Below are 13817 nucleotides of genomic sequence, written 5' to 3' on the forward strand. Positions count from 1 at the left end.
AAATAACATATATTTAAAAAGTGAGGTAGTGTCAAGGGTTCAATGGCCATTTCGGAATTGGGTGGCAGAAGGAAAGAAGCTGTTCCTGAATAGCTGAGTGTGTGCCTTCAGGCTTCTGTACCCGCTTCCTGATGGTAGCAGTGAGGAAAAGGTCATGCCCTGGGTGCTGGAGGACCTTAAGGGCTGCCTCTCTGAGACTCTGCTCAGATTGTCACATGATATTTCAAAGGAAATTCAGAAGGAACTTCTTTGCCAACAGAGTTGTGAAAAATTAGAATAGGGAGTGATTCAAAAAGGTAGAAGATGTGTTGAATGAGGGACTGGACAAACAAATGAGGGTGAAGGGTGCAGAGGTTTCTGTTGATGGATTTTTGTGAGAGGACACAGGTATGAGTATTATCACCACAGTGGACTGATGGGCTGAATGGCCTGTATCTCTAGCATTTCCTATATAATCTACCATATCAGAGACCAATCTCAAATATAACATATGAATTTAATGTACTATCCACCAAAATAAGATAGACAGATTAACCTGGAAGAGATCCAATCAAGTACGTAAACCATTGGTGCATTGTGGAATCTCCAATCAGATACATCTTCTTCCCTCGGAGACAGTCCGTAATGTTTACAGCAGTGTCAAAACGACGGATTTTACAGCTTGATGACATCCACTGGTTCTTGTAATAAAAGCCAGATAGTGATATCATTGGTTTTCCCCGGACACATTCACCAGGAACTGCAGCTAAGAATAAAGTGAACAGAAGTACAGACATTGTGGTGTAATATACATTGGACTAGTAATGCAACCATAATTGGTTAGTCACAGTTTCAATGGCAGCGACATCTTCCAAGAAGTTTATTTAGCAATTACCACGAAGTTTGGTTTTATTCATTTACTGGTGGTGGGATTCTCTGTGCGGGTAGTATTTATTGCTCACCCACCTTTCACTTGAGATGTTGGTGAAGACCTGGTGATGACACCAAGCTCTTCTTCCATCACTTACATCTCTGGGCCTACTTCTTGGGCAAGGATTCCCCACCCTTTTCTCCTTCTTCAACCCACTTCCTCCTCTTAGACATTCCACTTTGGCATTAGGCACACTTGATTTCCATCTCTAACTGTGTACGTGACATTATTCGTCTTGTCTTTACAACTCCATTCACCTACTCAAACCTCATCCCCTCTGAATGTACTGCCCTTCACTCTCCCCTCACCACTGGAGATCTCCCATCTACTGCCATCATAGCTCCCATATCCCACATTGCCCATGTCTACCTCCTATTCAAGATTCACAAACCTAACTGCCCTGATAAGCGCTTTGACTTTGTCTACTCCAACCCCATTAAACTTGTGTCCACATACATTGATTCCATTTTGTTTCCCTTGGTTCAGTCCCTCCCACCTACATCTGTGACACTTCACATGATCTTGATCAGTTCCATGTCCCTGACCATATTATTTTCACAAAAGCTGTCCAGTCCCCATTCACTTCCATTCCCTATTAGGAAGGCCCCTAAGCTCACTGCTTCCTTCTGAAAAACAGACCTAATCAGTTTCCCTCCAACACCGCCCTCCTCCACTTGGAGGAACTGGCACTTACCTTCAACAATCTCTCTTTTGGCTCCTCTCACTTTCTCTAAGCCAGCTATGCCTGCCTTTTTGTCAGCTACTGGGACCAGTCCATGTTCCAAGTCTACACCAGCAATGTTCCCTAACTCAATCTGTACTACATTGATGACTGCATTGGTGCTGATCTCATCAATTTCATCAAATTTGCCTCCAACGTTCACACTGCCTTTAAATGTCCATCTCTGACTCCTCTTCCATCTTTTTTGATCTCTCAGTTTCCATTTCTGGAGACAAATTATCTATTATACAAATCACTGACACTCACATTTATCTTGACTGTACCCCTTTCTACTCTATTACTTGTAAATATACTGTTCTTTTCTCTCAGTTCCTCTGACTCCTCCACATCTGCTCTCAGATGAGGCTTTCCATTCTAGGACATCAAGATTTGCTTGTTTTTCAGAAAATGGTCTTCCCTTCCACCACTATCAATGCTACATTCACACATTTTCCCATTTCCACACATCTGCTCCTACTTCTTCCGGCTAGTCATAACAGAGATAGGGATCCCCTTGTCCCTGCCTAACACCCCATGAGCCTCTGTATCCAGAACACCATTCTCTGTAACTTCTGACATCTCCAACAGGTCCTCCATCATGCACAACTCTCCCTCCATCCCCGCCCACTTTCTGCAGTGATTGCTCTTTGTATGAGTTCCTTGTTCACTCAACCCCTCCCAACACATCCCTCTTCTGGTGCTTACATGACAAATGTCAAACCTGCCCTGTACCTCTTCCCTCACCACCAAGGCTCTAAAGAATCCATCCAGGTGAGATGACACTTCACCTGCAAGAATGTCCCCCAAGGCATTCTACTAGTATGTGAAGAGCAAGAAGATAAATGTGAGAGAATAGGACCTATCAATTGTGATAGTGGGAAAATGTGTATGGAACCAGAGGAAACAGCAGAGGTACATAATGAATACTTTACTTCAGGATTCACTATGGAAAAGGATCTTAGTGATTGTAGTGATGACTTGCAGCAGACCGAAAAGCTTGAGCACGTAGGTATTAAGAAAGAGGATGTGCTGGAGCTTTTAGAAAGCAGCGAGTCGGATAAGTCGCCGGGACTGGACAAAATGTACCCCAGGCCTACTGTGGGATGCGAGGGAGGAGACTTCCGATCCTCAGGTGATGATCTTTGCATCATCAATGGGGACGGGAGAGGTTCCAGAGGATTGGAGGGTTATGGATGTTGTTCCTTTATTCAAGAAAGGGAGTAGAGTTAGCGCAGGAAATTATAGACCAGTGAGTCTTATCTCTGTGGTTGGTCAGTTGATGGAGAACATCCAGAGAGACAGGATTTATGAACATTTGGAGAGGTATAATATGATTAGGAGTAGTCATCATAGCTTTGTCAAGGGCAGGTCATGCCTTACAAGCCTGATTGAATTTTTTGAGGATGTGACTAAGCATATTAATGAAGGAAGAGCAGTAGATGTAGTGTATATGGATTTCAGCAAGGCATTTGATAAGGTACCCCATGCAAGGCTTATTGAGAAAGTAAGGAGGCATTGATTTGTGGATCCAGAACTGGCTTGCTCACAGTAGGCAAAGAGTGGTTGTAGACGGGTCATTTTCTGCATGGAGGTCAGTCGCCAGTGGAGTGCCTCAGGGATCTGTTCTGAGACCCTTACTCTTTGTGATTTTTATAAATGACCTGGATGAGGAAGTGGAGGGATGGGTTAGTAAGTTTGCTGATGACACAAAAGTTGGTGGTGTTGTGGATAGTGTGGAGGGCTGTCAGAGGTTACAGCTGGACAATGATAGGATGCAAAACTGGGCTGAGAAGTGGCAGATGGAGTTCAACCCAGATAAGTGGGAAGTGGTTCATTTTGGTAGGCCAAATATGATGGCAGAATATAGTATTAATGGTAAGACTCTTGGCAGTGTGGAGGATCAGAGGGATCTTGGGGTCCAAGTCCATAGAACGCTCAAAGCAGCTGCGCAGGTTGAATCTGTGGTTAAGAAGGCATATGGTGTATTGGCCTTCATCAATCGTGGGACTAAGTTTAGGAGCTGAGAGGTAATGTTGCAGCTATATAGGACCCTGGTCAGACCCCACTTGAGGTACTGTGCTCAGTTCTGGTTGCCTCACTACAGGAAGGATGTGGATGCCATAGAAAGGGTGCAGAGGAGAATTACAAGGATGTTGCCTGGATTGTGGAGCATGCCTTATGAGAATAGGTTGAGTGAACTCAGCCTTTTCTCCCTGGAGTGACGGAGGATGAGAGGTGACCTGATAGAGTTGTACAAGATGATGAGAGGCATTGAACGTATGGATAGTCAGAGGCTTTTTCCCAGGACTGAAATGGTTGCCACTAGAGGACACAGGTTTAAGGTGCTGCGGAGTAGGTACAGAGGAAATGTCAGGGGTAAGTTTTTTACTCAGAGAGTAGTGAGTGCGTGGAATGCGCTGCAGGCAATGGTGGTGGAGGCAGAAATGATAAGGTCTTTTAAGAGGCTTTTAGATAGATACATGGAGCTTAGTAAAACAGAGGGCTATATGTAAGCCTAATAATTTCTGAGGTAGCGACATGTTTGGCACAACTTTGTGGGCTGAAGGGCCTGTATTGTGCTGTAGGTTTTCTATGTTTCTATGTTTCTAATGTCAGGGGTTATCTATGGTAACAGGTGCTCCTGGTGCAGCCTCCTCTATGTCGGTGAGACCCGACATAAATTGGGGGACCATTACATCTCTTTGCTCTGTCCACCACAAAAGGCAGCTATCCACTTCAGTTTGGACTCCCGTTCCCATTCTGAGATGACTGCCATGAGGAACCCAACACAGGGTGCAGGAGCATTTCCTCATATTCTGTCTGGGTAGCCTCCAAACTGCCATTTCCTTTCTCTTGAATCCAATATTTGGATTTGCAGAATGCTTGATATTGTCAAAGTGATCAGGTCGAGTCACTAGAAGTGACATTCAAGCTTGCTGTAGAGCACAGAGATGGTCTACATCCATTCATCTCTCACCCTCTTTGTAGCTGCAACAAAGATTGGGGAAATCTGGCTCTGAATACACAGAGCATAATGTTACATCCTGGAGTCCAATGAGAAATCAAACCAATCCATCATAAATAATACTAATTAAAATTCTGAAAATACACCCTAATAACCATGTCTTTAATATAATTCATGCCGCTGAATGGTTTGTATAGAATGGAAATTTTGTCTCAATTTAAATCCTATGTGAATTCATGAATATATTTGGCTGGATAATTTGTAAATGCTTTAATCAAGCTGAACATAAAATGCTAATAGAATTCAGGAAATAACTACATGGATATTTATATTTTGTTTGGAATGGCTGAGGACTTGTAGTTCTTACCAAACTATTAACTTAATAGTAATGAATAAAAATAATCTTACGTGCCTGAGGTGAAGGTTTTACAGTTTCATAATCTCTGGTACTGGGAAGTAAAGGCTTCTTGAGATTGACTTTACTGTAAATGGAAATATTTCATAGAATAAGTCATTGCATCAATACGTAAAGAGAATGTTTACTAGATATAGCTCAAAAACATGTTCGACTATTCTCTTACTTTAAGCTGCAGTGACACTAACAAGGTAGCTGAGGGTTTCTTGTACATCCCCCATAACGAACAACACAGGTCTCATGGTTCACATCGTGTTGCTTTTAACAGCAATTGTCCAATTTCATGAACTTATCAGGAGATCCAAGTAAATGTCAGTGTTGTAGATGGCACAAATTCAGCACACCAAAAGATAGTGAGTTCCAATCTTTAGGCAAGCGAGTTTTCACCATGAACCCAGTGCAGTTACAAAATCTCTTCACACTAGAATGCCACAGGTGTGGGTTCTTGTTATCATAGCAACATAGAAAATAGGTGCAGGAGTAGGCCATTCGGCCCTTCGAGCCTGCACCACCATTCAGTATGATCATGTCTGATCATCCAACTCAGAACCCTGTACCTGCTTTCTCTCCATACCCTCTGATCCCTTTAGCCACAAGGACCATATCTAACTTCCTCTTAAATGTAGCCAATGAACTGGCCTCAACTGTTTCCTGTGGCAGAGAATTCCACAGATTCACCACTCTCTGTGTGAAGAAGTTTTTCCTCATCTCGGTCCTAAAAGGCTTCCCCTTTAACCTTAAACTGTGACCCCTGATTCTGGACTCCCTCAACATGGGAAACAATCTTCCTGCATCTAGCCTGTCCAATCCCTTTACAATTTTATACCTTTCAATAAGATCCCCGCTCAATCTTCTAAATTCCAGCGAGTATAAGCCTAGTCAATCCAATCTTTCTTCATATGAAAGTCCTGACATCCCAGGAATCAATCTGGTGAACCTTCTTTGTACTCCCTCTATGGCAAGAATGTGTTTGCTCAGATTAGGGGACCAAAACTGCAGACAATACTCCAGCTGTGGTCTCACCAAGGCCTTGTACAACTGCAGTAGAACCTCCCTGCTCCTGTACTTGAATGCCCTTGCTATGAATGCCAACATACCATTTGCCTTTTTCACCACCTGTTGTACCTGCATGCCCACTTTCAATGACTGGTGTACAATGATAGATAGATAGATAGATAGATAGATAGATAGATAGATAGATAGATAGATAGATAGATAGATAGATAGATAGATAGATAGATAGATAGATAGATAGATAGATAGATAGATAGATAGATACTTTATTCATCCCCATGGGGAAATTCAACTTTTTTTTCCAATGTCCCATACACTTGTTGTAGCAAAACTAATTACATACAATACTTAACTCAGTAAAAAAATGATATGCATCTAAATCACTATCTCAAAAAGCATTAATAATAGCTTTTAAAAAGTTCTTAAGTCCTGGCGGTTGAATTGTAAAGCCTAATGGCATTGGGGAGTATTGACCTCTTCATCCTGTCTGAGGAGCATTGCATCGATAGTAACCTGTCGCTGAAACTGCTTCTCTGTCTCTGGATGGTGCTATGTAGAGGATGTTCAGAGTTTTCCATAATTGACCGTAGCCTACTCAGCGCCCTTCGCTCAGCTACCGATGTTAAACTCTCCAGCACTTTGCCCACGACAGAGCCCACCTTCCTTACCAGCTTATTAAGACACCCAGGTCTCGTTGCACCTCCCCTTTTCCTAATCGGCCACGATTCAGATAACAATCTGTTTTCCTGTTCTTGCAACCGAAGTGGATAACCTCACATTTATCCACAGTAAATTGCATCTGCCATGAATTTGCCCACTCACCTAATCTATCCAAGTCACCCTGCATCCTCTTAGCATCCTCCTCACAGATAACACTGCCGCCCAGCTTCATGTCATCCGCAAACTTGGAGATGCTGCATTTAATTCCCTCGTCTAAATCATTAATATATATTGTAAGCAACTGAGGTCCCAGCACTGAGCCTTGCGGTACCCCACTAGTCACCGCCTACCAATTTGAAAAGGTTCTGTTTATGCCCACTCTTTGCTTCCTGTTTGCCAACCAATTCTCTATCCACATGAATACCATTCCCCCAATAGCATGTGCTTTATGTTTGCATACTAATCTCCTGTATGGGACCTTGTCAAAAGCCTTTTGAAAATCTAAATATACCACATCCACTGGTTCTCCCCTGTCCACTCTACTAGTTACATCCTCAAAAAATTCTATAAGATTCGTCAGACATGATTTTCCTTTCACAAATCCATGCTGTCATTGTCCGATGATTTCACCTCTTTCCAAATGTGCTGTTATCTCATCTTTGACAACCGACTCTAGCATTTTCCCCACCACCGATGTCAGGCTAATCGGTCTATAATTCCCTGGTTTCTTTCTCCCTCCTTTTTTGAAAAGTGGGGTTACATTAGCCACCCTCCGATCCTCAGGAACTAATCCAGAATCTAAGGAGTTTTGAAGAATTATCACTAATGCATCCACTATTTCTTGGGCTACTTCCTTAAGCATTCTGGGATGCAGACTATCTGGCCCTGGGGATTTATCTGCCTTTAATCCCTTCAATTTACCTAACACCACTTCCCTTCTAACATGTATTTCTCTCAGTTCCTCCATCTCACTAGACCTTCGGTCCCCTACTATTTCCGGAAGATTACTTATGTCCTCCTTAGTGAAGACAGAACCAAAGTAGTTATTCATTTGGTCTGCCATGTCCTTGTTTCCCATGATCAATTCACCTGATTCTGACTGTAAGGGACCTACATTTGTCTTAACCAATCTTTTTCTTTTCACATATCTATAAAAGCTTTTACAGTCAGTTTTTATGTTCCCTGCCAGCTTTCTCTCATGGTCTTTTTTCCCTTTCCTAATTAAGCCCTTTGTCCTCCTCTGCTGGACTCTGAATTTCTCCCAGTCCTCAGGTGTGCCACTTTTTCTAGCTAATTTGTATGTTTTTTCCTTGGAATTGATACTATCCTTAATTTTCCTTGTCAGCCACAGGTGCACTACCTTCCCTGGTTTATTCTTTTGCCAAACTGGGATGAACACTTGTTGTAGTTCATCCATGTGATCTTTAAATGCTTGCCATTGCATATCGACCATCAACCCTTTAAGTATCATTTGCCAGTCTATCTTAGCTAATACCTCATACCTCAAACCTTTAAAGGTCTCATACTTTTAAAGTTACCCTTCTTTAAGTTCAGAGCCTTTGTTTCTGAATTAACTATGTCACTCACCATCTTAATGAAGAATTCCACCATATTATGGTCACTCTTACCCAAGGTTGCTAACAAGATTGCTAACTAATCCTTCCTCATTGCTCAATACCTAATCTAGAATGACCAGCTCTCTAGTTGGTTCCTTGACATGTTGGTTCAGAAAATCATCCCGTATACATTCCAAGAAATCCTCTTCCTCAGCACCCTTACCAATTTGGTTCATCCAATCTATGTGTAGATTGAAGTCACCCATTATAACTACTGTTCCTTTATTGCATGCATTTCTAATTTCCAGTTTAATGCCATCCCCAACCTCAGTACTACTGTTATCAAAACAAGCTATATCTATACGGGCTACTTGAAAGACTTATTCAGTAAATTCCCTATCTATACTTTAGTCACCAGCCCAGCAATATTCTCACTTTAATGATACTGTATATCCAAATTCCTTTTGACATTTTTGTACCATTACTCTTTTAGGCAGTGCATTAAAGCCATTCTGCAAGTAAATACTTTTCTCAATGTATTTGTGGCCTTTTTGCCAGTTGTTTTGAACCTTCACATTCCATTGCCAATTCCTCAACAAAGGCAAACTTTTCTTCTCATTTAATCTGTAAAATGCTTATTTTTCTATCATCTCTACTAATTCCTAGCTGCACTATCTCCTGTCACTGTCTCTCTGGGTACCTAATGTGACTCACATGGCTTTGAAGCAGCAAACCCTTGAGCCCAGAATTGGACTTGGTTCTTCAGTTGAGGCCAAAATCATAATTTATGAAAATATTAGTTGAACTTCTTTTATTTTTATGCCTAGGATTATCTTTGTCCATTGAACATTTTTCTCAACGTGACCTGCCACTTTTAGATTATAAGTCCAGTTAATGGGCCGATAGTTGAATGGGGCAGCCCCTTATTTGGGACAGCTCTTAAAGATCAAAAATTAACCAAGAAAGTAGCTGGGATTCCCTTTGTTTACTTGGGACACTCTGCCACTTAACTGGGACAGGAAATTGTTGCTGAACAGGTTCCAACTAGTGTCAGTTGTGTGCACTTGTTCACTGTTACACCATGCTTAGAGTGAACAGTTTTTAAATAGCATCAGTTGTGAATGCTTGTGTTATGTTATGCATTTGTGCCGATGTATACCAATTCTAAAAACAGTGATTTTTGATACTTCTGCCTTTTAAAAAAAATTAAGATCCTTGCCAAGGTGCAGAAAGGCAATCCACTATCCACTATCCACACTAGGTATCTGTGCTGATTTTGTTCATTTACGGTCAATCAAAAGAACACAGCAGCATACACTGGATGAATTCCTCTGTCAATAATTGTTAGGAACTGATACAGTATAGTTTCATTGTGTAGCAGTGTTGGTAACATTCTAATTTGTTCTATATATTTTTAAAATATATAATTGTTACTCAGTTATACCTTTTCAAATATTTCCATGAAACTTCAGCAAATTAACTATATAACCAAATCCACTGTATAAGCAAGGGTCTGGCTTTTCCTGTGGATTTCTAAAATTGTACTACATTCCGTAAATATAATCTCTTTCAATACTTATTTCCAATGTACAATTACCTGCATGATGTTTTATCAACTCTGTTCCTGCAATTTCACTTAATCATTTTCTATTGTTGTTCCCTTGTGTTCTCTTTAATTACTGTTACTATTTGCACTTACTGTTTACTGTATGCAATTCACAAATGCAGTATAATCATGCTCACTCCCTCTATGAACAACATTACATACAATTGAAGACGACAATAATCAGCAACAGATGGTGTCCTTCAGACTTGCAGCTGGATGAATTGCTGAAAGTTAATCCAGTTAAAAGGTAAATTTATCGATTACCTCCTTCATAGTCAAACCTCGCTCACTTCCACAGCCACCAGGCACATCTTCCCACTTTTATCTCTAATAGGTCCTACCTTCACTCCTGTCATCCTTTTGTTCTTCACATATTTGAAGAATACTTTGGGGTTTTCCTATACCCTACTAGCCAGGGTCTTCTCATGCCCCCTTCTTGCTCTTCTCAGCCCCTTCTTAACCTCCTTTCTTGCTACTCTATATTCTTCAATAGACCCATCTGATCCTTGCTTCCTAAACCTCATGTATGCTGCCTTCTTCCACCTGACTAGATTTTCCACTCCACTTGTCACCCATTGTTCCTTCACCCTACCATTCTTTATCTTTCTCACCGGGACAAATTTACCCCTAACATCCTGCAAAAGATCCTTAAACATCAACCACATGTCCATAGTACATTTCCCTGCAAAAATATCATCCCAGTTCACACCCACAAGTTCTAGCCTTATAGCTTCATAATTTGCCCTTCCCCAATTAAAAATTTTCCTGTCCTCTCTGATTCTATCCTTTTCCATGATAATGCTAAAGGTCAGGGAGCGGTGATCACTGTCCCCCAGATGCTCACCCACTGACAGATCTGTGACCTGACCCGGTTCGTTACCTAATACTAGATCTAGTATGGCATTCCCCCTAGTCGGCCTGTCAACATACTGTGACAGGAATCCATCCTGGACACACTTAACAAACTCTGCCCCATCTAAACCCTTGGAACTAATCAAGTGCCAATCAATATTAAGGAAGTTAAAGTCACCCATGATAACAACCCTGTTATTTTTGCACCTTTCCAAATTCTGCCTCCCAATCTGCTCCTTGGTATCTCTGCTGTTACCAAGGGGCCTATAGAATACCCCCAGTAGAGTAACTGCTCCCTTCCTGTTCCTGAATTCCACCCATACTGACGCAAAAGAGGATCCTGCTACATTATCCACCCTTTCTGCAGTTGTAATAGTATCCCTGACCAGTAATGCCACCCCTCCTCCCCTCCCCCCCCCCCCCTATCCCTTTTAAAGCACTGAAATCCAGGAATATTGAGAATTCATTTCTGCCCTGGTGCCAGTCAAGTCTCTGTACTGGCCACTACATCATAATTCCATGTATGTATCCAAGCTCTCAGTTCATCACCTTTGTTCCTGATGCTTCTTGCATTGAAGTATACACACTTTAGCCCTTCTACCTTACTACCTTTATACCCTTTATTCTGCTGCTCTTTCCTCAAAGCCTCTCTCTATGTTAGATCTGGCTTTACTCCATGCACTTCTTTCACTGCTCTATTGCTCCAGGTCCCATTCCCCTTGCAAATTAGTTTAAACCCTCCTGAACCATGCTAGCAAACCTACCAGCAAGCAAAATGCTCCCCCTCGAGTTCAGGTGCAACCCATCCAATCTGTACAGGTCTCACCTTCCCTAGAAGAGATCCCAATGGTCCAAAAATCTAAAACCCTGCCCCCTGCACCAATTCTCCTGCCACACATTGATCTGCCAAATCATCCTATTCTTACCTCACTAGGACGGGGCACAGGCAAATAAACCAAACCAGAATACTCCATACAGATTCTCTTCTTCCCTTTCTCCTATGGTCCACTCTCCTCTCCTATCAGATTACTTCCTCTCCAGCCCTTTACTTTTCCTACACACCTGGCTTCACCTATCCCTTCCCCTCTGGCATCTTCATATTCTGGCATCTTCCCCCTGCCTTTCCAGTCTTGAAGAAGGGTCTCAGCCCAAAATGTCGATTGTTTATTCATTTCCGTAGGTGCTGCTTGACCTACAAAGTTCCTCCAGTATTTTGTGCATGTTGCTTGGATTTCCAGCACCTTCAGATTTTCTCATGTTTAGTACTAGAAACTTTCTCACTTACTTAAACTTCCGCCTGTGCTTGGCCAAGCCTATATTTAACTAAGCCTGTTGAGGCAAAGCTGGACCACTCTAACAATGCTCCACTTACACCTGTTTTTCATTATTGACCCTACACTGATTGCCACACACCGAGAAAAAACCCGAAAGCACTCAAATTCTTTTTCAGTCACGCACTGCGTCACCAACAATCAACCTCTTGTGCTGATTGCTGCCTGTCGAGAGAAAAACGATACTAACCTGAGTTATGTAGCTGAAGTGATTGCTAACACATCGTAATCTCCGTGATTCTGTCATTGTGTGACCTGCTGTCACCTGTACTTCACAATATAGGCATGGCATCTAACTGATATACAATAATGAAATTCAAACATTATCGCCCTTGCTTTTTTGGAATCAAAACCGCTATTTAAAAACAAATCACCTGGTCTGCTTTAGGCTTGTCTTATACATCAACACGCATGATGTTATAGTCTTCTGTTGTCCTAATGCATTTTCTGGGTCACTTTTGATGGCCTTTTGATATGATGCAATTCTTTCCCGAGTCCAACAGCTTACTAAAAACTTTTTGATTTCATGTGGTTTAGTTTATATACAGAACAGATAACTGAAGGACATATAATTTCACCCCCCTATTGTCTCCTTCAGCTGGTTGCTTAGAAATCCGCTGCTTGAACATTTTATTTACTATCATTGAGTAATCTTTCAATTGACTTGTACAACTTGTTCTCTCTTGACGCATAATATCTCAATTTTTAGAAAAGTGCTTAGCAATTCAGTATTCAAAATCACACATTTTGCCAAATTTCATTGTGTCAAGGAGTTCAAATGAAACAATGTTTCCGTATCTTTCATTCTTGAAGGTAAACTAATAAACCTTCCTCTCCCCGCCATGAATGAGTATTGTATGTAAAGCAACATTCCTTGATGCCCTTCCCTACGGAGGCAGACAACCCCTACCAGTTTCTTTGTTGCAACATTGTAGCAATGTACATGGGAACAGTTGGTCACATGCTACAGTTCTTAAAGCTGTAACAAAATAAAAACCTGGAGTAATGCTAGCGGAGAACAGATATAAGTACACAGACATCATGGAGCAAATGGCCTGCTGTGTGCTGTACTTTTCAATGTTCTGAGTATGGCACAAAAGGCAGAACAGGAAAAAATGCGAGCACACTCGTTAGCTTATTGTAATTTTGCAACGTTCCTCCCTCCCCACTAATTGCCAACCAGGTACATAACCCTGCAAGCAGCTTAAGTGCTGCACCTGCCTATTCACCTCCTCTCTCACCTCCATTCAGGCTCCCAAACAGTCCTTCCAGGTGAGGCAACACCTCACCTGTGAATCTGCTGGAGTCGTCTATTGTGTCCAGTGCTCCCGATACAGCCTCCTCTACATTGGTGAGACCCATCGTAAATCGGCAGACCGTTCCATCGAGCACCTCTGCTCCATCCGCCACAAGTGTAACTTCCCAGTCGGCAAATATTTTAATTTCCATTCCGATTCCCTTTCTGATGTGTCAGTCCATGGCCTCCTTTTGTGCAAAGATGGGGCCACACTCAGGGTGGAGGAGCAACACCTTATATTCTGTCTTGGTGCCCTCGAAGCTAATGGCATGAATATCGATTTCTCCTTCTGGTAACCAAATTCTACCGCTCCCCCCTTCCTCTAATCCCCAGTCTGACTTCATCTGCCTATTACTTTCCCCTAGGTCCCATCCTCCTTCCCTTTCTCCTGTGATCCATTCTCCTGTCCTATCAGATTCTTTCTTCTCCAGCTCTTGACCTTTCCCACCACCTGGTTTCACCTATCACCTTCCAGTTATCTTCTTTCACC

This window comes from Hemitrygon akajei, chromosome 5 (genome assembly GCF_048418815.1).
Source record: "Hemitrygon akajei chromosome 5, sHemAka1.3, whole genome shotgun sequence".
NCBI lineage: Eukaryota > Metazoa > Chordata > Chondrichthyes > Myliobatiformes > Dasyatidae > Hemitrygon > Hemitrygon akajei.